The 17,500-nt window shown below is 70.5% G+C and overlaps 46 non-coding genes across 46 annotated transcripts; all 46 read right to left on the minus strand.

The window, feature by feature from the left end:
- Nucleotides 1-27: 27 nt before the first annotated feature.
- LOC128941172 (5S ribosomal RNA) lies at nucleotides 28-146 on the minus strand. The gene has a single exon (XR_008483358.1). It is a non-coding gene; the product is annotated as a 5S ribosomal RNA (ribosomal RNA).
- Nucleotides 147-408: 262 nt separating this feature from the next.
- On the minus strand, nucleotides 409-527 carry LOC128941173 (5S ribosomal RNA). The gene has a single exon (XR_008483359.1). It is a non-coding gene; the product is annotated as a 5S ribosomal RNA (ribosomal RNA).
- Nucleotides 528-789: 262 nt separating this feature from the next.
- On the minus strand, nucleotides 790-908 carry LOC128941174 (5S ribosomal RNA). The gene has a single exon (XR_008483360.1). It is a non-coding gene; the product is annotated as a 5S ribosomal RNA (ribosomal RNA).
- A 262-nt stretch (nucleotides 909-1,170) lies between these two features.
- LOC128941175 (5S ribosomal RNA) lies at nucleotides 1,171-1,289 on the minus strand. The gene has a single exon (XR_008483361.1). It is a non-coding gene; the product is annotated as a 5S ribosomal RNA (ribosomal RNA).
- A 261-nt stretch (nucleotides 1,290-1,550) lies between these two features.
- LOC128941176 (5S ribosomal RNA) lies at nucleotides 1,551-1,669 on the minus strand. The gene has a single exon (XR_008483362.1). It is a non-coding gene; the product is annotated as a 5S ribosomal RNA (ribosomal RNA).
- A 262-nt stretch (nucleotides 1,670-1,931) lies between these two features.
- LOC128941177 (5S ribosomal RNA) lies at nucleotides 1,932-2,050 on the minus strand. Its single transcript, XR_008483363.1, has one exon. It is a non-coding gene; the product is annotated as a 5S ribosomal RNA (ribosomal RNA).
- A 262-nt stretch (nucleotides 2,051-2,312) lies between these two features.
- On the minus strand, nucleotides 2,313-2,431 carry LOC128941178 (5S ribosomal RNA). Its single transcript, XR_008483364.1, has one exon. It is a non-coding gene; the product is annotated as a 5S ribosomal RNA (ribosomal RNA).
- Nucleotides 2,432-2,692: 261 nt separating this feature from the next.
- On the minus strand, nucleotides 2,693-2,811 carry LOC128941179 (5S ribosomal RNA). Its single transcript, XR_008483365.1, has one exon. It is a non-coding gene; the product is annotated as a 5S ribosomal RNA (ribosomal RNA).
- A 261-nt stretch (nucleotides 2,812-3,072) lies between these two features.
- On the minus strand, nucleotides 3,073-3,191 carry LOC128941180 (5S ribosomal RNA). Its single transcript, XR_008483366.1, has one exon. It is a non-coding gene; the product is annotated as a 5S ribosomal RNA (ribosomal RNA).
- Nucleotides 3,192-3,450: 259 nt separating this feature from the next.
- On the minus strand, nucleotides 3,451-3,569 carry LOC128941182 (5S ribosomal RNA). The gene has a single exon (XR_008483368.1). It is a non-coding gene; the product is annotated as a 5S ribosomal RNA (ribosomal RNA).
- A 263-nt stretch (nucleotides 3,570-3,832) lies between these two features.
- Nucleotides 3,833-3,951, minus strand: LOC128941183 (5S ribosomal RNA). The gene has a single exon (XR_008483369.1). It is a non-coding gene; the product is annotated as a 5S ribosomal RNA (ribosomal RNA).
- Nucleotides 3,952-4,212: 261 nt separating this feature from the next.
- On the minus strand, nucleotides 4,213-4,331 carry LOC128941184 (5S ribosomal RNA). The gene has a single exon (XR_008483370.1). It is a non-coding gene; the product is annotated as a 5S ribosomal RNA (ribosomal RNA).
- A 263-nt stretch (nucleotides 4,332-4,594) lies between these two features.
- LOC128941186 (5S ribosomal RNA) lies at nucleotides 4,595-4,713 on the minus strand. The gene has a single exon (XR_008483371.1). It is a non-coding gene; the product is annotated as a 5S ribosomal RNA (ribosomal RNA).
- Nucleotides 4,714-4,975: 262 nt separating this feature from the next.
- Nucleotides 4,976-5,094, minus strand: LOC128941187 (5S ribosomal RNA). Its single transcript, XR_008483372.1, has one exon. It is a non-coding gene; the product is annotated as a 5S ribosomal RNA (ribosomal RNA).
- A 261-nt stretch (nucleotides 5,095-5,355) lies between these two features.
- Nucleotides 5,356-5,474, minus strand: LOC128941188 (5S ribosomal RNA). The gene has a single exon (XR_008483373.1). It is a non-coding gene; the product is annotated as a 5S ribosomal RNA (ribosomal RNA).
- A 261-nt stretch (nucleotides 5,475-5,735) lies between these two features.
- LOC128941189 (5S ribosomal RNA) lies at nucleotides 5,736-5,854 on the minus strand. The gene has a single exon (XR_008483374.1). It is a non-coding gene; the product is annotated as a 5S ribosomal RNA (ribosomal RNA).
- Nucleotides 5,855-6,115: 261 nt separating this feature from the next.
- Nucleotides 6,116-6,234, minus strand: LOC128941190 (5S ribosomal RNA). The gene has a single exon (XR_008483375.1). It is a non-coding gene; the product is annotated as a 5S ribosomal RNA (ribosomal RNA).
- A 262-nt stretch (nucleotides 6,235-6,496) lies between these two features.
- LOC128941191 (5S ribosomal RNA) lies at nucleotides 6,497-6,615 on the minus strand. Its single transcript, XR_008483376.1, has one exon. It is a non-coding gene; the product is annotated as a 5S ribosomal RNA (ribosomal RNA).
- A 262-nt stretch (nucleotides 6,616-6,877) lies between these two features.
- Nucleotides 6,878-6,996, minus strand: LOC128941192 (5S ribosomal RNA). The gene has a single exon (XR_008483377.1). It is a non-coding gene; the product is annotated as a 5S ribosomal RNA (ribosomal RNA).
- A 262-nt stretch (nucleotides 6,997-7,258) lies between these two features.
- On the minus strand, nucleotides 7,259-7,377 carry LOC128941194 (5S ribosomal RNA). The gene has a single exon (XR_008483379.1). It is a non-coding gene; the product is annotated as a 5S ribosomal RNA (ribosomal RNA).
- A 261-nt stretch (nucleotides 7,378-7,638) lies between these two features.
- Nucleotides 7,639-7,757, minus strand: LOC128941195 (5S ribosomal RNA). The gene has a single exon (XR_008483380.1). It is a non-coding gene; the product is annotated as a 5S ribosomal RNA (ribosomal RNA).
- A 261-nt stretch (nucleotides 7,758-8,018) lies between these two features.
- Nucleotides 8,019-8,137, minus strand: LOC128941196 (5S ribosomal RNA). Its single transcript, XR_008483381.1, has one exon. It is a non-coding gene; the product is annotated as a 5S ribosomal RNA (ribosomal RNA).
- Nucleotides 8,138-8,398: 261 nt separating this feature from the next.
- LOC128941197 (5S ribosomal RNA) lies at nucleotides 8,399-8,517 on the minus strand. Its single transcript, XR_008483382.1, has one exon. It is a non-coding gene; the product is annotated as a 5S ribosomal RNA (ribosomal RNA).
- A 262-nt stretch (nucleotides 8,518-8,779) lies between these two features.
- Nucleotides 8,780-8,898, minus strand: LOC128941198 (5S ribosomal RNA). Its single transcript, XR_008483383.1, has one exon. It is a non-coding gene; the product is annotated as a 5S ribosomal RNA (ribosomal RNA).
- Nucleotides 8,899-9,159: 261 nt separating this feature from the next.
- Nucleotides 9,160-9,278, minus strand: LOC128941199 (5S ribosomal RNA). Its single transcript, XR_008483384.1, has one exon. It is a non-coding gene; the product is annotated as a 5S ribosomal RNA (ribosomal RNA).
- A 261-nt stretch (nucleotides 9,279-9,539) lies between these two features.
- On the minus strand, nucleotides 9,540-9,658 carry LOC128941200 (5S ribosomal RNA). The gene has a single exon (XR_008483385.1). It is a non-coding gene; the product is annotated as a 5S ribosomal RNA (ribosomal RNA).
- A 262-nt stretch (nucleotides 9,659-9,920) lies between these two features.
- Nucleotides 9,921-10,039, minus strand: LOC128941202 (5S ribosomal RNA). Its single transcript, XR_008483386.1, has one exon. It is a non-coding gene; the product is annotated as a 5S ribosomal RNA (ribosomal RNA).
- Nucleotides 10,040-10,300: 261 nt separating this feature from the next.
- Nucleotides 10,301-10,419, minus strand: LOC128941203 (5S ribosomal RNA). The gene has a single exon (XR_008483387.1). It is a non-coding gene; the product is annotated as a 5S ribosomal RNA (ribosomal RNA).
- A 262-nt stretch (nucleotides 10,420-10,681) lies between these two features.
- LOC128941204 (5S ribosomal RNA) lies at nucleotides 10,682-10,800 on the minus strand. Its single transcript, XR_008483388.1, has one exon. It is a non-coding gene; the product is annotated as a 5S ribosomal RNA (ribosomal RNA).
- A 262-nt stretch (nucleotides 10,801-11,062) lies between these two features.
- Nucleotides 11,063-11,181, minus strand: LOC128941206 (5S ribosomal RNA). The gene has a single exon (XR_008483390.1). It is a non-coding gene; the product is annotated as a 5S ribosomal RNA (ribosomal RNA).
- A 262-nt stretch (nucleotides 11,182-11,443) lies between these two features.
- Nucleotides 11,444-11,562, minus strand: LOC128941207 (5S ribosomal RNA). Its single transcript, XR_008483391.1, has one exon. It is a non-coding gene; the product is annotated as a 5S ribosomal RNA (ribosomal RNA).
- Nucleotides 11,563-11,823: 261 nt separating this feature from the next.
- LOC128941208 (5S ribosomal RNA) lies at nucleotides 11,824-11,942 on the minus strand. Its single transcript, XR_008483392.1, has one exon. It is a non-coding gene; the product is annotated as a 5S ribosomal RNA (ribosomal RNA).
- Nucleotides 11,943-12,203: 261 nt separating this feature from the next.
- Nucleotides 12,204-12,322, minus strand: LOC128941209 (5S ribosomal RNA). The gene has a single exon (XR_008483393.1). It is a non-coding gene; the product is annotated as a 5S ribosomal RNA (ribosomal RNA).
- A 262-nt stretch (nucleotides 12,323-12,584) lies between these two features.
- LOC128941210 (5S ribosomal RNA) lies at nucleotides 12,585-12,703 on the minus strand. The gene has a single exon (XR_008483394.1). It is a non-coding gene; the product is annotated as a 5S ribosomal RNA (ribosomal RNA).
- A 262-nt stretch (nucleotides 12,704-12,965) lies between these two features.
- Nucleotides 12,966-13,084, minus strand: LOC128941211 (5S ribosomal RNA). The gene has a single exon (XR_008483395.1). It is a non-coding gene; the product is annotated as a 5S ribosomal RNA (ribosomal RNA).
- A 262-nt stretch (nucleotides 13,085-13,346) lies between these two features.
- On the minus strand, nucleotides 13,347-13,465 carry LOC128941316 (5S ribosomal RNA). Its single transcript, XR_008483502.1, has one exon. It is a non-coding gene; the product is annotated as a 5S ribosomal RNA (ribosomal RNA).
- Nucleotides 13,466-13,726: 261 nt separating this feature from the next.
- LOC128941212 (5S ribosomal RNA) lies at nucleotides 13,727-13,845 on the minus strand. Its single transcript, XR_008483396.1, has one exon. It is a non-coding gene; the product is annotated as a 5S ribosomal RNA (ribosomal RNA).
- A 261-nt stretch (nucleotides 13,846-14,106) lies between these two features.
- LOC128941213 (5S ribosomal RNA) lies at nucleotides 14,107-14,225 on the minus strand. The gene has a single exon (XR_008483397.1). It is a non-coding gene; the product is annotated as a 5S ribosomal RNA (ribosomal RNA).
- A 261-nt stretch (nucleotides 14,226-14,486) lies between these two features.
- LOC128941214 (5S ribosomal RNA) lies at nucleotides 14,487-14,605 on the minus strand. The gene has a single exon (XR_008483398.1). It is a non-coding gene; the product is annotated as a 5S ribosomal RNA (ribosomal RNA).
- Nucleotides 14,606-14,866: 261 nt separating this feature from the next.
- On the minus strand, nucleotides 14,867-14,985 carry LOC128941215 (5S ribosomal RNA). Its single transcript, XR_008483399.1, has one exon. It is a non-coding gene; the product is annotated as a 5S ribosomal RNA (ribosomal RNA).
- Nucleotides 14,986-15,246: 261 nt separating this feature from the next.
- Nucleotides 15,247-15,365, minus strand: LOC128941217 (5S ribosomal RNA). The gene has a single exon (XR_008483402.1). It is a non-coding gene; the product is annotated as a 5S ribosomal RNA (ribosomal RNA).
- Nucleotides 15,366-15,627: 262 nt separating this feature from the next.
- Nucleotides 15,628-15,746, minus strand: LOC128941218 (5S ribosomal RNA). The gene has a single exon (XR_008483403.1). It is a non-coding gene; the product is annotated as a 5S ribosomal RNA (ribosomal RNA).
- Nucleotides 15,747-16,008: 262 nt separating this feature from the next.
- Nucleotides 16,009-16,127, minus strand: LOC128941219 (5S ribosomal RNA). The gene has a single exon (XR_008483404.1). It is a non-coding gene; the product is annotated as a 5S ribosomal RNA (ribosomal RNA).
- A 262-nt stretch (nucleotides 16,128-16,389) lies between these two features.
- LOC128941220 (5S ribosomal RNA) lies at nucleotides 16,390-16,508 on the minus strand. The gene has a single exon (XR_008483405.1). It is a non-coding gene; the product is annotated as a 5S ribosomal RNA (ribosomal RNA).
- A 261-nt stretch (nucleotides 16,509-16,769) lies between these two features.
- Nucleotides 16,770-16,888, minus strand: LOC128941221 (5S ribosomal RNA). The gene has a single exon (XR_008483406.1). It is a non-coding gene; the product is annotated as a 5S ribosomal RNA (ribosomal RNA).
- A 261-nt stretch (nucleotides 16,889-17,149) lies between these two features.
- On the minus strand, nucleotides 17,150-17,268 carry LOC128941223 (5S ribosomal RNA). The gene has a single exon (XR_008483408.1). It is a non-coding gene; the product is annotated as a 5S ribosomal RNA (ribosomal RNA).
- Between the last annotated feature and the right edge of the window lie 232 nt (nucleotides 17,269-17,500).

The following is a 17,500-nucleotide window of genomic DNA, read 5'->3' on the forward strand; positions in this document are numbered from 1 at the left end:
CCCGGGCACAAAAGGCACCAAAAGAGATGCCTACAGCACCCGGTATTCCCAGGCGGTCTCCCATCCAAGTACTAACCGGGCCCGACCCTGCTTAGCTTCCGAGATCAGACGAGATCGGGCGTTCTCAGGGTGGTATGGCCGTAGGCACCCACCGGCCCCTCCGCAGCGCCCTCGACCACCCGGCAACAGCCTCCCGGCACGCGCCGGCACCGCGCCGGCCACCACCACCGCCACCCCACCGCCACACAGGCCCACGCCGGCCCCTGGAGACCCCAGCCCGGCCCACCGCTCGCCCCCAAGGCCGCAAGCCGCACCCCAAAACCACACCTGCCCCCTCCCTGCACGCCCTGGCCCCGGCTGCCCAGGCAAAACCAGAGACCGCCCGGGCACAAAAGGCACCAAAAGAGATGCCTACAGCACCCGGTATTCCCAGGCGGTCTCCCATCCAAGTACTAACCGGGCCCGACCCTGCTTAGCTTCCGAGATCAGACGAGATCGGGCGTTCTCAGGGTGGTATGGCCGTAGGCACCCACCAGCCCCTCCGCAGCGCCCTCGACCACCCGGCAACAGCCTCCCGGCACGCGCCGGCACCGCGCCGGCCACCACCACCGCCACCTCACCGCCACACAGGCCCACGCCGGCCCCTGGAGACCCCAGCCCGGCCCACCGCTCGCCCCCAAGGCCGCAAGCCGCACCCCAAAACCACACCTGCCCCCTCCCTGCACGCCCTGGTCCCGGCTGTCCAGGCAAAACCAGAGACCGCCCGGGCACAAAAGGCACCAAAAGAGATGCCTACAGCACCCGGTATTCCCAGGCGGTCTCCCATCCAAGTACTAACCGGGCCCGACCCTGCTTAGCTTCCGAGATCAGACGAGATCGGGCGTTCTCAGGGTGGTATGGCCGTAGGCACCCACCGGCCCCTCCGCAGCGCCCTCGACCACCCGGCAACAGCCTCCCGGCACGCGCCGGCACCGCGCCGGCCACCACCACCGCCACCTCACCGCCACACAGGCCCACGCCGGCCTCTGGAGACCCCAGCCCGGCCCACCGCTCGCCCCCAAGGCCGCAAGCCGCACCCCAAAACCACACCTGCCCCCTCCCTGCACGCCCTGGCCCCGGCTGCCCAGGCAAAACCAGAGACCGCCCGGGCACAAAAGGCACCAAGAGAGATGCCTACAGCACCCGGTATTCCCAGGCGGTCTCCCATCCAAGTACTAACCGGGCCCGACCCTGCTTAGCTTCCGAGATCAGACGAGATCGGGCGTTCTCAGGGTGGTATGGCCGTAGGCACCCACCGGCCCCTCCGCAGCGCCCTCGACCACCCGGCAACAGCCTCCCGGCACGCGCCGGCACCGCGCCGGCCACCACCACCGCCACCTCACCGCCACACAGGCCCACGCCGGCCCCTGGAGACCCCAGCCCGGCCCACCGCTCGCCCCCAAGGCCGCAAGCCGCACCCCAAAACCACACCTGCCCCCTCCCTGCACGCCCTGCCCCGGCTGCCCAGGCAAAACCAGAGACCGCCCGGGCACAAAAGGCACCAAAAGAGATGCCTACAGCACCCGGTATTCCCAGGCGGTCTCCCATCCAAGTACTAACCGGGCCCGACCCTGCTTAGCTTCCGAGATCAGACGAGATCGGGCGTTCTCAGGGTGGTATGGCCGTAGGCACCCACCGGCCCCCTCCGCAGCGCCCTCGACCACCCGGCAACAGCCTCCCGGCACGCGCCGGCACCGCGCCGGCCACCACCACCGCCACCTCACCGCCACACAGGCCCACGCCGGCCCCTGGAGACCCCAGCCCGGCCCACCGCTCGCCCCCAAGGCCGCAAGCCGCACCCCAAAACCACACCTGCCCCCTCCCTGCACGCCCTGCCCCGGCTGCCCAGGCAAAACCAGAGACCGCCCGGGCACAAAAGGCACCAAAAGAGATGCCTACAGCACCCGGTATTCCCAGGCGGTCTCCCATCCAAGTACTAACCGGGCCCGACCCTGCTTAGCTTCCGAGATCAGACGAGATCGGGCGTTCTCAGGGTGGTATGGCCGTAGGCACCCACCGGCCCCTCCGCAGCGCCCTCGACCACCCGGCAACAGCCTCCCGGCACGCGCCGGCACCGCGCCGGCCACCACCACCGCCACCCCACCGCCACACAGGCCCACGCCGGCCCCTGGAGACCCCAGCCCGGCCCACCGCTCGCCCCCAAGGCCGCAAGCCGCACCCCAAAACCACACCTGCCCCCTCCCTGCACGCCCTGGCCCCGGCTGCCCAGGCAAAACCAGAGACCGCCCGGGCACAAAAGGCACCAAAAGAGATGCCTACAGCACCCGGTATTCCCAGGCGGTCTCCCATCCAAGTACTAACCGGGCCCGACCCTGCTTAGCTTCCGAGATCAGACGAGATCGGGCGTTCTCAGGGTGGTATGGCCGTAGGCACCCACCGGCCCCTCCGCAGCGCCCTCGACCACCCGGCAACAGCCTCCCGGCACGCGCCGGCACCGCGCCGGCCACCACCACCGCCACCTCACCGCCACACAGGCCCACGCCGGCCCCTGGAGACCCCAGCCCGGCCCACCGCTCGCCCCCAAGGCCGCAAGCCGCACCCCAAAACCACACCTGCCCCCTCCCTGCACGCCCTGCCCCGGCTGCCCAGGCAAAACCAGAGACCGCCCGGGCACAAAAGGCACCAAAAGAGATGCCTACAGCACCCGGTATTCCCAGGCGGTCTCCCATCCAAGTACTAACCGGGCCCGACCCTGCTTAGCTTCCGAGATCAGACGAGATCGGGCGTTCTCAGGGTGGTATGGCCGTAGGCACCCACCGGCCCCTCCGCAGCGCCCTCGACCACCCGGCAACAGCCTCCCGGCACGCGCCGGCACCGCGCCGGCCACCACCACCGCCACCTCACCGCCACACAGGCCCACGCCGGCCCCTGGAGACCCCAGCCCGGCCCACCGCTCGCCCCCAAGGCCGCAAGCCGCACCCCAAAACCACACCTGCCCCCTCCCTGCACGCCCTGCCCCGGCTGCCCAGGCAAAACCAGAGACCGCCCGGGCACAAAAGGCACCAAAAGAGATGCCTACAGCACCCGGTATTCCCAGGCGGTCTCCCATCCAAGTACTAACCGGGCCCGACCCTGCTTAGCTTCCGAGATCAGACGAGATCGGGCGTTCTCAGGGTGGTATGGCCGTAGGCACCCACCGGCCCCTCCGCAGCGCCCTCGACCACCCGGCAACAGCCTCCCGGCACGCGCCGGCACCGCGCCGGCCACCACCACCGCCACCTCACCGCCACACAGGCCCACGCCGGCCCCTGGAGACCCCAGCCCGGCCCACCGCTCGCCCCCAAGGCCGCAAGCCGCACCCCAAAACCACACCTGCCCCCTCCCTGCACGCCCTGCCCCGGCTGCCCAGGCAAAACCAGAGACCGCCCGGGCACAAAAGGCACCAAAAGATGCCTACAGCACCCGGTATTCCCAGGCGGTCTCCCATCCAAGTACTAACCGGGCCCGACCCTGCTTAGCTTCCGAGATCAGACGAGATCGGGCGTTCTCAGGGTGGTATGGCCGTAGGCACCCACCGGCCCCTCCGCAGCGCCCTCGACCACCCGGCAACAGCCTCCCGGCACGCGCCGGCACCGCGCCGGCCACCACCACCGCCACCCCCACCGCCACACAGGCCCACGCCGGCCCCTGGAGACCCCAGCCCGGCCCACCGCTCGCCCCCAAGGCCGCAAGCCGCACCCCAAAACCACACCTGCCCCCTCCCTGCACGCCCTGGCCCCGGCTGCCCAGGCAAAACCAGAGACCGCCCGGGCACAAAAGGCACCAAAAGAGATGCCTACAGCACCCGGTATTCCCAGGCGGTCTCCCATCCAAGTACTAACCGGGCCCGACCCTGCTTAGCTTCCGAGATCAGACGAGATCGGGCGTTCTCAGGGTGGTATGGCCGTAGGCACCCACCGGCCCCTCCGCAGCGCCCTCGACCACCCGGCAACAGCCTCCCGGCACGCGCCGGCACCGCGCCGGCCACCACCACCGCCACCTCACCGCCACACAGGCCCACGCCGGCCCCTGGAGACCCCAGCCCGGCCCACCGCTCGCCCCCAAGGCCGCAAGCCGCACCCCAAAACCACACCTGCCCCCTCCCTGCACGCCCTGCCCCGGCTGCCCAGGCAAAACCAGAGACCGCCCGGGCACAAAAGGCACCAAAAGAGATGCCTACAGCACCCGGTATTCCCAGGCGGTCTCCCATCCAAGTACTAACCGGGCCCGACCCTGCTTAGCTTCCGAGATCAGACGAGATCGGGCGTTCTCAGGGTGGTATGGCCGTAGGCACCCACCGGCCCCTCCGCAGCGCCCTCGACCACCCGGCAACAGCCTCCCGGCACGCGCCGGCACCCGCGCCGGCCACCACCACCGCCACCTCACCGCCACACAGGCCCACGCCGGCCCCTGGAGACCCCAGCCCGGCCCACCGCTCGCCCCCAAGGCCGCAAGCCGCACCCCAAAACCACACCTGCCCCCTCCCTGCACGCCCTGGTCCCGGCTGTCCAGGCAAAACCAGAGACCGCCCGGGCACAAAAGGCACCAAAAGAGATGCCTACAGCACCCGGTATTCCCAGGCGGTCTCCCATCCAAGTACTAACCGGGCCCGACCCTGCTTAGCTTCCGAGATCAGACGAGATCGGGCGTTCTCAGGGTGGTATGGCCGTAGGCACCCACCGGCCCCTCCGCAGCGCCCTCGACCACCCGGCAACAGCCTCCCGGCACGCGCCGGCACCGCGCCGGCCACCACCACCGCCACCTCACCGCCACACAGGCCCACGCCGGCCTCTGGAGACCCCAGCCCGGCCCACCGCTCGCCCCCAAGGCCGCAAGCCGCACCCCAAAACCACACCTGCCCCCTCCCTGCACGCCCTGGCCCCGGCTGCCCAGGCAAAACCAGAGACCGCCCGGGCACAAAAGGCACCAAGAGAGATGCCTACAGCACCCGGTATTCCCAGGCGGTCTCCCATCCAAGTACTAACCGGGCCCGACCCTGCTTAGCTTCCGAGATCAGACGAGATCGGGCGTTCTCAGGGTGGTATGGCCGTAGGCACCCACCGGCCCCTCCGCAGCGCCCTCGACCACCCGGCAACAGCCTCCCGGCACGCGCCGGCACCGCGCCGGCCACCACCACCGCCACCTCACCGCCACACAGGCCCACGCCGGCCCCTGGAGACCCCAGCCCGGCCCACCGCTCGCCCCCAAGGCCGCAAGCCGCACCCCAAAACCACACCTGCCCCCTCCCTGCACGCCCTGCCCCGGCTGCCCAGGCAAAACCAGAGACCGCCCGGGCACAAAAGGCACCAAAAGAGATGCCTACAGCACCCGGTATTCCCAGGCGGTCTCCCATCCAAGTACTAACCGGGCCCGACCCTGCTTAGCTTCCGAGATCAGACGAGATCGGGCGTTCTCAGGGTGGTATGGCCGTAGGCACCCACCGGCCCCTCCGCAGCGCCCTCGACCACCCGGCAACAGCCTCCCGGCACGCGCCGGCACCGTGCCGGCCACCACCACCGCCACCTCACCGCCACACAGGCCCACGCCGGCCCCTGGAGACCCCAGCCCGGCCCACCGCTCGCCCCCAAGGCCGCAAGCCGCACCCCAAAACCACACCTGCCCCCTCCCTGCACGCCCTGCCCCGGCTGCCCAGGCAAAACCAGAGACCGCCCGGGCACAAAAGGCACCAAAAGAGATGCCTACAGCACCCGGTATTCCCAGGCGGTCTCCCATCCAAGTACTAACCGGGCCCGACCCTGCTTAGCTTCCGAGATCAGACGAGATCGGGCGTTCTCAGGGTGGTATGGCCGTAGGCACCCACCGGCCCCTCCGCAGCGCCCTCGACCACCCGGCAACAGCCTCCCGGCACGCGCCGGCACCGCGCCGGCCACCACCACCGCCACCTCACCGCCACACAGGCCCACGCCGGCCCCTGGAGACCCCAGCCCGGCCCACCGCTCGCCCCCAAGGCCGCAAGCCGCACCCCAAAACCACACCTGCCCCCTCCCTGCACGCCCTGCCCCGGCTGCCCAGGCAAAACCAGAGACCGCCCGGGCACAAAAGGCACCAAAAGAGATGCCTACAGCACCCGGTATTCCCAGGCGGTCTCCCATCCAAGTACTAACCGGGCCCGACCCTGCTTAGCTTCCGAGATCAGACGAGATCGGGCGTTCTCAGGGTGGTATGGCCGTAGGCACCCACCGGCCCCTCCGCAGCGCCCTCGACCACCCGGCAACAGCCTCCCGGCACGCGCCGGCACCGCGCCGGCCACCACCACCGCCACCCCACCGCCACACAGGCCCACGCCGGCCCCTGGAGACCCCAGCCCGGCCCACCGCTCGCCCCCAAGGCCGCAAGCCGCACCCCAAAACCACACCTGCCCCCTCCCTGCACGCCCTGGCCCCGGCTGCCCAGGCAAAACCAGAGACCGCCCGGGCACAAAAGGCACCAAAAGAGATGCCTACAGCACCCGGTATTCCCAGGCGGTCTCCCATCCAAGTACTAACCGGGCCCGACCCTGCTTAGCTTCCGAGATCAGACGAGATCGGGCGTTCTCAGGGTGGTATGGCCGTAGGCACCCACCGGCCCCTCCGCAGCGCCCTCGACCACCCGGCAACAGCCTCCCGGCACGCGCCGGCACCGCGCCGGCCACCACCACCGCCACCTCACCGCCACACAGGCCCACGCCGGCCCCTGGAGACCCCAGCCCGGCCCACCGCTCGCCCCCAAGGCCGCAAGCCGCACCCCAAAACCACACCTGCCCCCTCCCTGCACGCCCTGGTCCCGGCTGTCCAGGCAAAACCAGAGACCGCCCGGGCACAAAAGGCACCAAAAGAGATGCCTACAGCACCCGGTATTCCCAGGCGGTCTCCCATCCAAGTACTAACCGGGCCCGACCCTGCTTAGCTTCCGAGATCAGACGAGATCGGGCGTTCTCAGGGTGGTATGGCCGTAGGCACCCACCGGCCCCTCCGCAGCGCCCTCGACCACCCGGCAACAGCCTCCCGGCACGCGCCGGCACCGCGCCGGCCACCACCACCGCCACCTCACCGCCACACAGGCCCACGCCGGCCTCTGGAGACCCCAGCCCGGCCCACCGCTCGCCCCCAAGGCCGCAAGCCGCACCCCAAAACCACACCTGCCCCCTCCCTGCACGCCCTGGCCCCGGCTGCCCAGGCAAAACCAGAGACCGCCCGGGCACAAAAGGCACCAAGAGAGATGCCTACAGCACCCGGTATTCCCAGGCGGTCTCCCATCCAAGTACTAACCGGGCCCGACCCTGCTTAGCTTCCGAGATCAGACGAGATCGGGCGTTCTCAGGGTGGTATGGCCGTAGGCACCCACCGGCCCCTCCGCAGCGCCCTCGACCACCCGGCAACAGCCTCCCGGCACGCGCCGGCACCGCGCCGGCCACCACCACCGCCACCTCACCGCCACACAGGCCCACGCCGGCCCCTGGAGACCCCAGCCCGGCCCACCGCTCGCCCCCAAGGCCGCAAGCCGCACCCCAAAACCACACCTGCCCCCTCCCTGCACGCCCTGCCCCGGCTGCCCAGGCAAAACCAGAGACCGCCCGGGCACAAAAGGCACCAAAAGAGATGCCTACAGCACCCGGTATTCCCAGGCGGTCTCCCATCCAAGTACTAACCGGGCCCGACCCTGCTTAGCTTCCGAGATCAGACGAGATCGGGCGTTCTCAGGGTGGTATGGCCGTAGGCACCCACCGGCCCCTCCGCAGCGCCCTCGACCACCCGGCAACAGCCTCCCGGCACGCGCCGGCACCGCGCCGGCCACCACCACCGCCACCTCACCGCCACACAGGCCCACGCCGGCCCCTGGAGACCCCAGCCCGGCCCACCGCTCGCCCCCAAGGCCGCAAGCCGCACCCCAAAACCACACCTGCCCCCTCCCTGCACGCCCTGCCCCGGCTGCCCAGGCAAAACCAGAGACCGCCCGGGCACAAAAGGCACCAAAAGAGATGCCTACAGCACCCGGTATTCCCAGGCGGTCTCCCATCCAAGTACTAACCGGGCCCGACCCTGCTTAGCTTCCGAGATCAGACGAGATCGGGCGTTCTCAGGGTGGTATGGCCGTAGGCACCCACCGGCCCCTCCGCAGCGCCCTCGACCACCCGGCAACAGCCTCCCGGCACGCGCCGGCACCGCGCCGGCCACCACCACCGCCACCCCACCGCCACACAGGCCCACGCCGGCCCCTGGAGACCCCAGCCCGGCCCACCGCTCGCCCCCAAGGCCGCAAGCCGCACCCCAAAACCACACCTGCCCCCTCCCTGCACGCCCTGCCCCGGCTGCCCAGGCAAAACCAGAGACCGCCCGGGCACAAAAGGCACCAAAAGAGATGCCTACAGCACCCGGTATTCCCAGGCGGTCTCCCATCCAAGTACTAACCGGGCCCGACCCTGCTTAGCTTCCGAGATCAGACGAGATCGGGCGTTCTCAGGGTGGTATGGCCGTAGGCACCCACCGGCCCCTCCGCAGCGCCCTCGACCACCCGGCAACAGCCTCCCGGCACGCGCCGGCACCGCGCCGGCCACCACCACCGCCACCCCACCGCCACACAGGCCCACGCCGGCCCCTGGAGACCCCAGCCCGGCCCACCGCTCGCCCCCAAGGCCGCAAGCCGCACCCCAAAACCACACCTGCCCCCTCCCTGCACGCCCTGGCCCCGGCTGCCCAGGCAAAACCAGAGACCGCCCGGGCACAAAAGGCACCAAAAGAGATGCCTACAGCACCCGGTATTCCCAGGCGGTCTCCCATCCAAGTACTAACCGGGCCCGACCCTGCTTAGCTTCCGAGATCAGACGAGATCGGGCGTTCTCAGGGTGGTATGGCCGTAGGCACCCACCGGCCCCTCCGCAGCGCCCTCGACCACCCGGCAACAGCCTCCCGGCACGCGCCGGCACCGCGCCGGCCACCACCACCGCCACCTCACCGCCACACAGGCCCACGCCGGCCCCTGGAGACCCCAGCCCGGCCCACCGCTCGCCCCCAAGGCCGCAAGCCGCACCCCAAAACCACACCTGCCCCCTCCCTGCACGCCCTGCCCCGGCTGCCCAGGCAAAACCAGAGACCGCCCGGGCACAAAAGGCACCAAAAGAGATGCCTACAGCACCCGGTATTCCCAGGCGGTCTCCCATCCAAGTACTAACCGGGCCCGACCCTGCTTAGCTTCCGAGATCAGACGAGATCGGGCGTTCTCAGGGTGGTATGGCCGTAGGCACCCACCGGCCCCTCCGCAGCGCCCTCGACCACCCGGCAACAGCCTCCCGGCACGCGCCGGCACCGCGCCGGCCACCACCACCGCCACCTCACCGCCACACAGGCCCACGCCGGCCCCTGGAGACCCCAGCCCGGCCCACCGCTCGCCCCCAAGGCCGCAAGCCGCACCCCAAAACCACACCTGCCCCCTCCCTGCACGCCCTGCCCCGGCTGCCCAGGCAAAACCAGAGACCGCCCGGGCACAAAAGGCACCAAAAGAGATGCCTACAGCACCCGGTATTCCCAGGCGGTCTCCCATCCAAGTACTAACCGGGCCCGACCCTGCTTAGCTTCCGAGATCAGACGAGATCGGGCGTTCTCAGGGTGGTATGGCCGTAGGCACCCACCGGCCCCTCCGCAGCGCCCTCGACCACCCGGCAACAGCCTCCCGGCACGCGCCGGCACCGCGCCGGCCACCACCACCGCCACCCCACCGCCACACAGGCCCACGCCGGCCCCTGGAGACCCCAGCCCGGCCCACCGCTCGCCCCCAAGGCCGCAAGCCGCACCCCAAAACCACACCTGCCCCCTCCCTGCACGCCCTGGCCCCGGCTGCCCAGGCAAAACCAGAGACCGCCCGGGCACAAAAGGCACCAAAAGAGATGCCTACAGCACCCGGTATTCCCAGGCGGTCTCCCATCCAAGTACTAACCGGGCCCGACCCTGCTTAGCTTCCGAGATCAGACGAGATCGGGCGTTCTCAGGGTGGTATGGCCGTAGGCACCCACCGGCCCCTCCGCAGCGCCCTCGACCACCCGGCAACAGCCTCCCGGCACGCGCCGGCACCGCGCCGGCCACCACCACCGCCACCTCACCGCCACACAGGCCCACGCCGGCCCCTGGAGACCCCAGCCCGGCCCACCGCTCGCCCCCAAGGCCGCAAGCCGCACCCCAAAACCACACCTGCCCCCTCCCTGCACGCCCTGCCCCGGCTGCCCAGGCAAAACCAGAGACCGCCCGGGCACAAAAGGCACCAAAAGAGATGCCTACAGCACCCGGTATTCCCAGGCGGTCTCCCATCCAAGTACTAACCGGGCCCGACCCTGCTTAGCTTCCGAGATCAGACGAGATCGGGCGTTCTCAGGGTGGTATGGCCGTAGGCACCCACCGGCCCCTCCGCAGCGCCCTCGACCACCCGGCAACAGCCTCCCGGCACGCGCCGGCACCGCGCCGGCCACCACCACCGCCACCCCACCGCCACACAGGCCCACGCCGGCCCCTGGAGACCCCAGCCCGGCCCACCGCTCGCCCCCAAGGCCGCAAGCCGCACCCCAAAACCACACCTGCCCCCTCCCTGCACGCCCTGGCCCCGGCTGCCCAGGCAAAACCAGAGACCGCCCGGGCACAAAAGGCACCAAAAGAGATGCCTACAGCACCCGGTATTCCCAGGCGGTCTCCCATCCAAGTACTAACCGGGCCCGACCCTGCTTAGCTTCCGAGATCAGACGAGATCGGGCGTTCTCAGGGTGGTATGGCCGTAGGCACCCACCGGCCCCTCCGCAGCGCCCTCGACCACCCGGCAACAGCCTCCCGGCACGCGCCGGCACCGCGCCGGCCACCACCACCGCCACCTCACCGCCACACAGGCCCACGCCGGCCCCTGGAGACCCCAGCCCGGCCCACCGCTCGCCCCCAAGGCCGCAAGCCGCACCCCAAAACCACACCTGCCCCCTCCCTGCACGCCCTGGTCCCGGCTGTCCAGGCAAAACCAGAGACCGCCCGGGCACAAAAGGCACCAAAAGAGATGCCTACAGCACCCGGTATTCCCAGGCGGTCTCCCATCCAAGTACTAACCGGGCCCGACCCTGCTTAGCTTCCGAGATCAGACGAGATCGGGCGTTCTCAGGGTGGTATGGCCGTAGGCACCCACCGGCCCCTCCGCAGCGCCCTCGACCACCCGGCAACAGCCTCCCGGCACGCGCCGGCACCGCGCCGGCCACCACCACCGCCACCTCACCGCCACACAGGCCCACGCCGGCCTCTGGAGACCCCAGCCCGGCCCACCGCTCGCCCCCAAGGCCGCAAGCCGCACCCCAAAACCACACCTGCCCCCTCCCTGCACGCCCTGGCCCCGGCTGCCCAGGCAAAACCAGAGACCGCCCGGGCACAAAAGGCACCAAGAGAGATGCCTACAGCACCCGGTATTCCCAGGCGGTCTCCCATCCAAGTACTAACCGGGCCCGACCCTGCTTAGCTTCCGAGATCAGACGAGATCGGGCGTTCTCAGGGTGGTATGGCCGTAGGCACCCACCGGCCCCTCCGCAGCGCCCTCGACCACCCGGCAACAGCCTCCCGGCACGCGCCGGCACCGCGCCGGCCACCACCACCGCCACCTCACCGCCACACAGGCCCACGCCGGCCCCTGGAGACCCCAGCCCGGCCCACCGCTCGCCCCCAAGGCCGCAAGCCGCACCCCAAAACCACACCTGCCCCCTCCCTGCACGCCCTGCCCCGGCTGCCCAGGCAAAACCAGAGACCGCCCGGGCACAAAAGGCACCAAAAGAGATGCCTACAGCACCCGGTATTCCCAGGCGGTCTCCCATCCAAGTACTAACCGGGCCCGACCCTGCTTAGCTTCCGAGATCAGACGAGATCGGGCGTTCTCAGGGTGGTATGGCCGTAGGCACCCACCGGCCCCTCCGCAGCGCCCTCGACCACCCGGCAACAGCCTCCCGGCACGCGCCGGCACCGCGCCGGCCACCACCACCGCCACCTCACCGCCACACAGGCCCACGCCGGCCCCTGGAGACCCCAGCCCGGCCCACCGCTCGCCCCCAAGGCCGCAAGCCGCACCCCAAAACCACACCTGCCCCCTCCCTGCACGCCCTGCCCCGGCTGCCCAGGCAAAACCAGAGACCGCCCGGGCACAAAAGGCACCAAAAGAGATGCCTACAGCACCCGGTATTCCCAGGCGGTCTCCCATCCAAGTACTAACCGGGCCCGACCCTGCTTAGCTTCCGAGATCAGACGAGATCGGGCGTTCTCAGGGTGGTATGGCCGTAGGCACCCACCGGCCCCTCCGCAGCGCCCTCGACCACCCGGCAACAGCCTCCCGGCACGCGCCGGCACCGCGCCGGCCACCACCACCGCCACCCCACCGCCACACAGGCCCACGCCGGCCCCTGGAGACCCCAGCCCGGCCCACCGCTCGCCCCCAAGGCCGCAAGCCGCACCCCAAAACCACACCTGCCCCCTCCCTGCACGCCCTGGCCCCGGCTGCCCAGGCAAAACCAGAGACCGCCCGGGCACAAAAGGCACCAAAAGAGATGCCTACAGCACCCGGTATTCCCAGGCGGTCTCCCATCCAAGTACTAACCGGGCCCGACCCTGCTTAGCTTCCGAGATCAGACGAGATCGGGCGTTCTCAGGGTGGTATGGCCGTAGGCACCCACCGGCCCCTCCGCAGCGCCCTCGACCACCCGGCAACAGCCTCCCGGCACGCGCCGGCACCGCGCCGGCCACCACCACCGCCACCTCACCGCCACACAGGCCCACGCCGGCCCCTGGAGACCCCAGCCCGGCCCACCGCTCGCCCCCAAGGCCGCAAGCCGCACCCCAAAACCACACCTGCCCCCTCCCTGCACGCCCTGGTCCCGGCTGTCCAGGCAAAACCAGAGACCGCCCGGGCACAAAAGGCACCAAAAGAGATGCCTACAGCACCCGGTATTCCCAGGCGGTCTCCCATCCAAGTACTAACCGGGCCCGACCCTGCTTAGCTTCCGAGATCAGACGAGATCGGGCGTTCTCAGGGTGGTATGGCCGTAGGCACCCACCGGCCCCTCCGCAGCGCCCTCGACCACCCGGCAACAGCCTCCCGGCACGCGCCGGCACCGCGCCGGCCACCACCACCGCCACCTCACCGCCACACAGGCCCACGCCGGCCTCTGGAGACCCCAGCCCGGCCCACCGCTCGCCCCCAAGGCCGCAAGCCGCACCCCAAAACCACACCTGCCCCCTCCCTGCACGCCCTGGCCCCGGCTGCCCAGGCAAAACCAGAGACCGCCCGGGCACAAAAGGCACCAAGAGAGATGCCTACAGCATCCGGTATTCCCAGGCGGTCTCCCATCCAAGTACTAACCGGGCCCGACCCTGCTTAGCTTCCGAGATCAGACGAGATCGGGCGTTCTCAGGGTGGTATGGCCGTAGGCACCCACCGGCCCCTCCGCAGCGCCCTCGACCACCCGGCAACAGCCTCCCGGCACGCGCCGGCACCGCGCCGGCCACCACCACCGCCACCTCACCGCCACACAGGCCCACGCCGGCCCCTGGAGACCCCAGCCCGGCCCACCGCTCGCCCCCAAGGCCGCAAGCCGCACCCCAAAACCACACCTGCCCCCTCCCTGCACGCCCTGCCCCGGCTGCCCAGGCAAAACCAGAGACCGCCCGGGCACAAAAGGCACCAAAAGAGATGCCTACAGCACCCGGTATTCCCAGGCGGTCTCCCATCCAAGTACTAACCGGGCCCGACCCTGCTTAGCTTCCGAGATCAGACGAGATCGGGCGTTCTCAGGGTGGTATGGCCGTAGGCACCCACCGGCCCCTCCGCAGCGCCCTCGACCACCCGGCAACAGCCTCCCGGCACGCGCCGGCACCGCGCCGGCCACCACCACCGCCACCTCACCGCCACACAGGCCCACGCCGGCCCCTGGAGACCCCAGCCCGGCCCACCGCTCGCCCCCAAGGCCGCAAGCCGCACCCCAAAACCACACCTGCCCCCTCCCTGCACGCCCTGCCCCGGCTGCCCAGGCAAAACCAGAGACCGCCCGGGCACAAAAGGCACCAAAAGAGATGCCTACAGCACCCGGTATTCCCAGGCGGTCTCCCATCCAAGTACTAACCGGGCCCGACCCTGCTTAGCTTCCGAGATCAGACGAGATCGGGCGTTCTCAGGGTGGTATGGCCGTAGGCACCCACCGGCCCCTCCGCAGCGCCCTCGACCACCCGGCAACAGCCTCCCGGCACGCGCCGGCACCGCGCCGGCCACCACCACCGCCACCTCACCGCCACACAGGCCCACGCCGGCCCCTGGAGACCCCAGCCCGGCCCACCGCTCGCCCCCAAGGCCGCAAGCCGCACCCCAAAACCACACCTGCCCCCTCCCTGCACGCCCTGCCCCGGCTGCCCAGGCAAAACCAGAGACCGCCCGGGCACAAAAGGCACCAAAAGAGATGCCTACAGCACCCGGTATTCCCAGGCGGTCTCCCATCCAAGTACTAACCGGGCCCGACCCTGCTTAGCTTCCGAGATCAGACGAGATCGGGCGTTCTCAGGGTGGTATGGCCGTAGGCACCCACCGGCCCCTCCGCAGCGCCCTCGACCACCCGGCAACAGCCTCCCGGCACGCGCCGGCACCGCGCCGGCCACCACCACCGCCACCTCACCGCCACACAGGCCCACGCCGGCCCCTGGAGACCCCAGCCCGGCCCACCGCTCGCCCCCAAGGCCGCAAGCCGCACCCCAAAACCACACCTGCCCCCTCCCTGCACGCCCTGCCCCGGCTGCCCAGGCAAAACCAGAGACCGCCCGGGCACAAAAGGCACCAAAAGAGATGCCTACAGCACCCGGTATTCCCAGGCGGTCTCCCATCCAAGTACTAACCGGGCCCGACCCTGCTTAGCTTCCGAGATCAGACGAGATCGGGCGTTCTCAGGGTGGTATGGCCGTAGGCACCCACCGGCCCCTCCGCAGCGCCCTCGACCACCCGGCAACAGCCTCCCGGCACGCGCCGGCACCGCGCCGGCCACCACCACCGCCACCTCACCGCCACACAGGCCCACGCCGGCCCCTGGAGACCCCAGCCCGGCCCACCGCTCGCCCCCAAGGCCGCAAGCCGCACCCCAAAACCACACCTGCCCCCTCCCTGCACGCCCTGCCCCGGCTGCCCAGGCAAAACCAGAGACCGCCCGGGCACAAAAGGCACCAAAAGAGATGCCTACAGCACCCGGTATTCCCAGGCGGTCTCCCATCCAAGTACTAACCGGGCCCGACCCTGCTTAGCTTCCGAGATCAGACGAGATCGGGCGTTCTCAGGGTGGTATGGCCGTAGGCACCCACCGGCCCCTCCGCAGCGCCCTCGACCACCCGGCAACAGCCTCCCGGCACGCGCCGGCACCGCGCCGGCCACCACCACCGCCACCCCACCGCCACACAGGCCCACGCCGGCCCCTGGAGACCCCAGCCCGGCCCACCGCTCGCCCCCAAGGCCGCAAGCCGCACCCCAAAACCACACCTGCCCCCTCCCTGCACGCCCTGGCCCCGGCTGCCCAGGCAAAACCAGAGACCGCCCGGGCACAAAAGGCACCAAAAGAGATGCCTACAGCACCCGGTATTCCCAGGCGGTCTCCCATCCAAGTACTAACCGGGCCCGACCCTGCTTAGCTTCCGAGATCAGACGAGATCGGGCGTTCTCAGGGTGGTATGGCCGTAGGCACCCACCGGCCCCTCCGCAGCGCCCTCGACCACCCGGCAACAGCCTCCCGGCACGCGCCGGCACCGCGCCGGCCACCACCACCGCCACCTCACCGCCACACAGGCCCACGCCGGCCCCTGGAGACCCCAGCCCGGCCCACCGCTCGCCCCCAAGGCCGCAAGCCGCACCCCAAAACCACACCTGCCCCCTCCCTGCACGCCCTGGTCCCGGCTGTCCAGGCAAAACCAGAGACCGCCCGGGCACAAAAGGCACCAAAAGAGATGCCTACAGCACCCGGTATTCCCAGGCGGTCTCCCATCCAAGTACTAACCGGGCCCGACCCTGCTTAGCTTCCGAGATCAGACGAGATCGGGCGTTCTCAGGGTGGTATGGCCGTAGGCACCCACCGGCCCCTCCGCAGCGCCCTCGACCACCCGGCAACAGCCTCCCGGCACGCGCCGGCACCGCGCCGGCCACCACCACCGCCACCTCACCGCCACACAGGCCCACGCCGGCCTCTGGAGACCCCAGCCCGGCCCACCGCTCGCCCCCAAGGCCGCAAGCCGCACCCCAAAACCACACCTGCCCCCTCCCTGCACGCCCTGGCCCCGGCTGCCCAGGCAAAACCAGAGACCGCCCGGGCACAAAAGGCACCAAGAGAGATGCCTACAGCACCCGGTATTCCCAGGCGGTCTCCCATCCAAGTACTAACCGGGCCCGACCCTGCTTAGCTTCCGAGATCAGACGAGATCGGGCGTTCTCAGGGTGGTATGGCCGTAGGCACCCACCGGCCCCTCCGCAGCGCCCTCGACCACCCGGCAACAGCCTCCCGGCACGCGCCGGCACCGCGCCGGCCACCACCACCGCCACCTCACCGCCACACAGGCCCACGCCGGCCCCTGGAGACCCCAGCCCGGCCCACCGCTCGCCCCCAAGGCCGCAAGCCGCACCCCAAAACCACACCTGCCCCCTCCCTGCACGCCCTGCCCCGGCTGCCCAGGCAAAACCAGAGACCGCCCGGGCACAAAAGGCACCAAAAGAGATGCCTACAGCACCCGGTATTCCCAGGCGGTCTCCCATCCAAGTACTAACCGGGCCCGACCCTGCTTAGCTTCCGAGATCAGACGAGATCGGGCGTTCTCAGGGTGGTATGGCCGTAGGCACCCACCGGCCCCTCCGCAGCGCCCTCGACCACCCGGCAACAGCCTCCCGGCACGCGCCGGCACCGCGCCGGCCACCACCACCGCCACCTCACCGCCACACAGGCCCACGCCGGCCCCTGGAGACCCCAGCCCGGCCCACCGCTCGCCCCCAAGGCCGCAAGCCGCACCCCAAAACCACACCTGCCCCCTCCCTGCACGCCCTGCCCCGGCTGCCCAGGCAAAACCAGAGACCGCCCGGGCACAAAAGGCACCAAAAGAGATGCCTACAGCACCCGGTATTCCCAGGCGGTCTCCCATCCAAGTACTAACCGGGCCCGACCCTGCTTAGCTTCCGAGATCAGACGAGATCGGGCGTTCTCAGGGTGGTATGGCCGTAGGCACCCACCGGCCCCTCCGCAGCGCCCTCGACCACCCGGCAACAGCCTCCCGGCACGCGCCGGCACCGCGCCGGCCACCACCACCGCCACCCCACCGCCACACAGGCCCACGCCGGCCCCTGGAGACCCCAGCCCGGCCCACCGCTCGCCCCCAAGGCCGCAAGCCGCACCCCAAAACCACACCTGCCCCCTCCCTGCACGCCCTGGCCCCGGCTGCCCAGGCAAAACCAGAGA

This window comes from Melozone crissalis, unplaced genomic scaffold (assembly GCF_028551555.1).
Source record: "Melozone crissalis strain CALT ecotype California unplaced genomic scaffold, PUWL_Pcris_2 ptg000034l_1, whole genome shotgun sequence".
Taxonomy (NCBI): Eukaryota; Metazoa; Chordata; class Aves; order Passeriformes; family Passerellidae; genus Melozone; species Melozone crissalis.